The following is a 5,764-nucleotide window of genomic DNA, read 5'->3' on the forward strand; positions in this document are numbered from 1 at the left end:
AGAAATTTAGTAAAAATTAAATAATTATTTAATTAAATAAAGATAGATATTAAATTACTTCCATAATTGTATGTATATTAAATAATATCCATAATTATAATTTTTTTTATGGAAGCTAATTAAATTCATCATTGATGTCGACAATAGCATTCTTTCAAAATGAATTCACATCTAGGTTTCATGTATGAGTTCGTGTTTTGTTTATGGACCCAGTCACTTAAAATATAACAAAGTTGCATAAATATGAAGAACGATATTGTATTCTACTAGAATACACTTTCATTCTGTTAGAATATACTTTCATTATTCTAGAATAAGCTCTCATTCTACTAGAATACATTATCGTTCTCCATGTTGTAGACAACTTTGTTGTTATTTAAAGTGAGTGGATCACGAAACAAAATACGAACCCATAAATGAAAAACTAGATGCGAATTCATTCTGAAAGAATATTATTATTGATATTAATGACGAATTTAATTAGTTTCCATAAAAAAAGAATTATAACTATGGATATAATTTAATATACATATAATCATGAAAATCATTTAATTAAATAATTATTTATTTAATTAAATAATTATTTAATTTTTACTAAATTCTTTATTGGTAAGATGATTGATTACATAGGTATACTCTTGATTTTCTGATTTGGTTTTGTCCTTTGTAGTTATCCTTTTTGATTTTCGATTTTGCAGGTTTCATTCTACATATAGACTCGATTAAAGGTATGAAATCACCCTTCTTCCCACATTTTCTTTATTTTTATAGTGTTTGAATTCATGGATTTTCATTCGGTCATGAATTGACTTGATGTTATAGTGATCCTCTAATTTGTTTGTTTGTGGATGTGTACCTTTCAATCCTCGATCTATTGTTTTCCTATTCTTTTGGATTAGAAAAACCTTGATTTTTGAATTCTCTCTTTCTGATATAGGTTTTTCAAAATTACTTACAGTTTCTGAAAAATCCGTGTGTTTGTGTGTATCTGTTTGTACAGGTATTGGATGTGAAAAATATCAGGGATTTACAGGTTTCCATAAATAGTTTAATCATTTAAAACAATTTCATGATTATATGATTTTACAAAGGCGAAAGCATTAAAAACTAAGTCCATACCCTGTTACCTTTTTACCATCCTAACTGTTGGATTAGATTTTACATTTACATATGATGTATGATATTGAATTTGTGCAGGTTATGTGAAAAAGCACAGGCTATAGTACATGGTGATATGCATATGGGTACGGTTATGGTTACCCATGAGCTAACTCAAGTCATTGACCCAAATTTTTTTGTTTATGAGTCAATGGGGTTTAATATTGGTGCTTTTATTGGAAATCGTTTTTGGCCTATTTTGCATAAGATAGACATAATGTTAATGACATAAAAGTATGTAATTTTCATTTGATTTGTAATCATGCTTTTATAATATTTTGGGTTTTATAGTGGTAAAATATTTTGAATGCAGACTACAAAACATGGATAATGGATACAATAGCAGACACTTGGAATTGTGGTGCTTTGATCTCTCATCATGACTGCGTTTGTGACTGTATGTGAGTGTTTGTGTGAAAAGGTGGGACTGCGTGATGTGTTGATCTGTGTGTCTGCAAGGGGTGGGTAAACCCATTACCATTTGATGTTTTGATTTTATCATTAGGTCTCCAACAATGAGGAATCACACAGTCAATTCTCTCTTTCTCTCTCAAAACATCCTAGATTAACCATTCTGTAATATCCATTTTTCATTTTATGATTTTGAAGTGCTAAAAATCTGTTAATGGCTTCTTTTTGTTCTTCTTCTTTATGGTTAGGTAGTTATAAATGTTGTTCCACTCTATATGTTCGATCAAATGCCTCAAAGAGTGTTTAACCAACGTTTTTTTTTTATTTTCAGTTAGCTCGAGAATGATTTGGAGACAAGTGAAGAACGAGTCCAAATAGGAGGTGTGTGGAGGTTGCCATTCAAGAAAAGCTCCAACAATTTGTAAAACAATGATTGAAATTAGGGGTTCTGTCACAGCAAAACTTAGTTCATGGTAGTTATTCTCCTTTTCAATTATCAATACAACCTCTAATTTTGATTTTGTCATCTCAAGCCACCTTTTGGTATTCTAATGTTCATTATTGTATTCCATTTCAAACAAAAGTGACTAATCTTCACAATCATATATATCAGATCTTTTATAATTTCTTATGAATCATTTGTTTTTTTATAGAGGGCTTGTGTTGTGAAGTCTATTTCGTAGAATCCATCTCTTATCCAATATAGCCTTACAGTGAAGAGTAATGTGAAATCATTTTTTTTTCCTTCAGTTTTTGGTTTTTTAAGCATTTGCATTTTGCTCTAAGATAATTCGATAGTCTGTTTATTTTCTTTGCTTTTGTTATGCACATATGACAATAATATATTACACTTAATGGGTTGAGATCTTTGTGGTTACTAATGTAGTTGTTTTTTTGTAGGTGACATGTCCTTTTCTGTGTTTGAATCGTGCAAAAGCCAAAGGTCCTTTGGTTGTCTTTCTATAATTTCTTGATTTACTGCAATGATGTTGATTAACCTTAAACATTCAGTCATCAGATTTCTCCCTCATCATGAGTAAGTTCTACTTTTATCTATACCTGGTGGATTTTAATAAGTAGTCAAAAATACATATAATATTTGGAAATTTGTTGGCTACAGGAGAGAAACTAGAGTAGTTCACTAAATCATATCAAGAAAGAGATTAATGTATGCATGTTTAATAAATTAAATAATGGTTTCATTTTTCCAGTTTTTCCAAGAAGGATGGAGACGTTGAACGTGATGGAAGCATCTGCAAAGTATTTTTAAACATTAAAGTTGTGGGCTTATGTGCTTTAAAAAATTCTCATCTGAACCGAATGAGCTACGTCTTCTTTTATTAGAGCAATTAACTAATTTAATTGTGGCCAATATTACTTGACTAAATGTTTTTTTTTTCTTTTGTAGCTATGTATACATATTTCTTTTGTTAATCAATTATGCATATAATCTATTTGTTATACGTTAACAGGATAACTTTGATTTCTTTTCCTATATATTTAGCATTTAGGACTTATCCGCCAACTTTTGTAATTAAGTTAAAATGATGTGTCTGATTTTTTATTATGATATTACAATAACCTAAGTAAAACAAAAATAATGTGTTAATAAAACGATATGGTAATTTGAAGTATTTCATTGAAATCAAAGGAGTTAAAAACGAGCTTACGATAACATGCTTTTATTTTGAACACCAAACCAAAACGTACTCATATTTTAAAATCAAAACAAAAAGGTACTTTTATTTTGAACTCGAAATAATGATATATTTATATTTTTAAAGCAGAATGAAAACAACTTCTATTTTCAAACCAAAACATAAATTTAATTAATTTCAACAGAAAAAAACCCACCGAAACGAACTAATCGACACCCTGGAATTATTCATCAAAAATATACTATGTGCTTTGATTGATGCAATCTTTCCATCAGTGGAAATTAATACTGATTCAGATTATTTTATTTTGCGCGCAATATTATCCACAAGAAATGATAGTGTCGATGATATTAATGATTATTTGATCAGCCGATACCACGGAGACGAAAGAATTTACTATAGTTTTGATGAAGCCGTAGTCGATATAAATAGCTTCCATCCTGCGAAAATTTTGAACACGCTCAGTGTGTCATTGGTTTACTCCTCATTACCTACAACTGAAACTTGGATGCACGATAATACTGTTAAGGAATCTCGACCCATCAAACGGATTGTGCAACGTTACTCGATTGAAATGTAAAAGTAGCTTCTAGCACACTGTTATTGATGTCGAAATAGATGTTGGTCAACATGCTGAAAAGATGGTATTTTTGCCAAGGATTCATCTATCTCCGTTTGAAGATGACATGTTCCCGTTCAAGCTGAAGATAAAAAAAATTCTCATTTGATTACGTTTCGCGATAACAATAAGGGACAAACATTTCTAAATATAGTAATTTATCTTCCAAAATCAGTTTTCTCTCATGACCAACTTTATATGACATTATCCAGAGGAATATCACGTGCTAATACAAAAGTATTAATGATATCTGACAAACAATTCAACGGTAGTCAAGTATATACATCAAATATGGTGTATAAAGAAATGTTGCATGATTTATAATGTACAATAAATCATGTGTTCATGTACATTTTTGTATTAATTCTTAATGATTTCATTTATACTAGGATGATTCTTATTGATGATTGTTTAGATGTTGTAAACTATTTGCAAAATAACTAATCTCCTCTAAAAACTAATTTCTAAAAAAACTATTAACACCCGTCGCTTGGCGCGGGTAAACGGCTAGTATATATATATATATATATATATATATATATATATATATATATATATATATATATATATATATATATATATATATATATATATATATATATATATATATATATATATATATATACACACACACACTTTAGGGAGTAAAGATGTACAAGATATTACACTTTGGCTTCAAGTGTTATTAATATTTGTTTATATCTCATGCTGTCGAATATTAGTTTAACCTAGTTAAAGCTTTATTTAAATTTTTTTGGAAACGAAAAGCTTTATTTAAGTAAGTGATGTTGACATGTGATCTGTATATATGTATGTGTATGTGTACATGAGTTAATGATATAGGAGGGTAATAAAGTTTTAATGTTGTCCACATTAGGTCTCTAAGGTTTTTTTATTGTACATATTATACTAACATAACATGGTTGTTATAACTGTTTAAAAAGGGTAATAAAGTTTTAGTTTTGTCAACATTAGGTCCTTAAGGTCTTTTTTTGTATATATTAGATCAATATGGTTGTTATAACCGTTTAAAAATGGTGTAATAAGGTTTTATTTTTGTCCACACTAGGACCCTATTTATAATAATTTTATCATTTCATCTAACTTTTTATTAGTATCTAGTTTTATCATTTCATCTTCTCATTTTACTCGCCCCTCCACCACAACCACAGTTTCAATTGAATGATTACATAATAATTTTTTGTTATTTTTACAAAAAAAAAACTAATAATAATCAAAGTCTTAATGATTAAGGCTATGTTTGGCGCACTATAGCTTGCTGATAAGCTAGTTTATTTTACGATATTTTTTATGTTGTCATGTTTGGCAAACCAAAAAGTAGCTTATAAGGTAGTGTTTTAAAAAGCTACTTAGATTTGTTTTTAAAAAAAAAAATTTCCAAATATACCCCTTAACTAATTAAGAAAACATATTTTTTAAATGTCCTTTTATGTCATTATATAAATTTCAGATAACTTATAAGCAATGGCGGAGCCAGAGTCAAAGTAAAAGAGTATCCTCGAAAAGTAATAGGGTATCCTCGATAAGTAATGGCGTATCGGGGATACCCCATTGGCGGAACCACTATTTATCGGGGATACCCCATTACTTTTCAGGGAATCTCTTTTACTTTGACCTTGGCTCCGCCACTACCTTATAAGTTATCTGAAATTTATATAATGACATAAAAGGGCATTTAAAAAATATGTTTGCTTAATTAATTATGGGGTATATTTGGAAAACTTTTAAATTTTTTTTTAAAAAACTAATTTAAGTATCTTTTTAAAACACTAACTTATAAGCTACTTTTTGGTTTGCCAAACATGACAATTTAAAAAAGATCGTAAAATAAACTAGCTTATCAGCTAGCTATGACGCTTCAAACATAGCCTTAATCATTAAGACTTTGATTATTATT

The 5,764-nt window shown here is 28.8% G+C and overlaps 1 long non-coding RNA gene across 6 annotated transcripts; it reads left to right on the forward strand.

Moving 5' to 3' along the window:
- The first annotated feature begins 635 nt into the window (after positions 1 to 635).
- LOC145166542 (uncharacterized) lies at positions 636 to 3,003 on the forward strand. 6 transcript variants are annotated; one of them, XR_013740588.1, is made up of 7 exons: positions 636 to 728; positions 1,001 to 1,033; positions 1,198 to 1,392; positions 1,472 to 1,619; positions 1,901 to 2,042; positions 2,470 to 2,605; positions 2,781 to 3,003. It is a non-coding gene; the product is annotated as an uncharacterized LOC145166542 (long non-coding RNA). The 6 variants fall into 6 exon arrangements; XR_013740586.1 differs by having other exon boundaries at positions 1,198 to 1,244; XR_013740590.1 differs by lacking the exon at positions 1,001 to 1,033 and having other exon boundaries at positions 643 to 728.
- The last annotated feature ends 2,761 nt before the right edge of the window (positions 3,004 to 5,764 follow it).

Source organism: Lactuca virosa, chromosome 3, assembly GCF_052849685.1.
Source record: "Lactuca virosa cultivar CGN04683 chromosome 3, Lactuca_virosa_CGN04683_v6, whole genome shotgun sequence".
Lineage (NCBI taxonomy): Eukaryota > Viridiplantae > Streptophyta > Magnoliopsida > Asterales > Asteraceae > Lactuca > Lactuca virosa.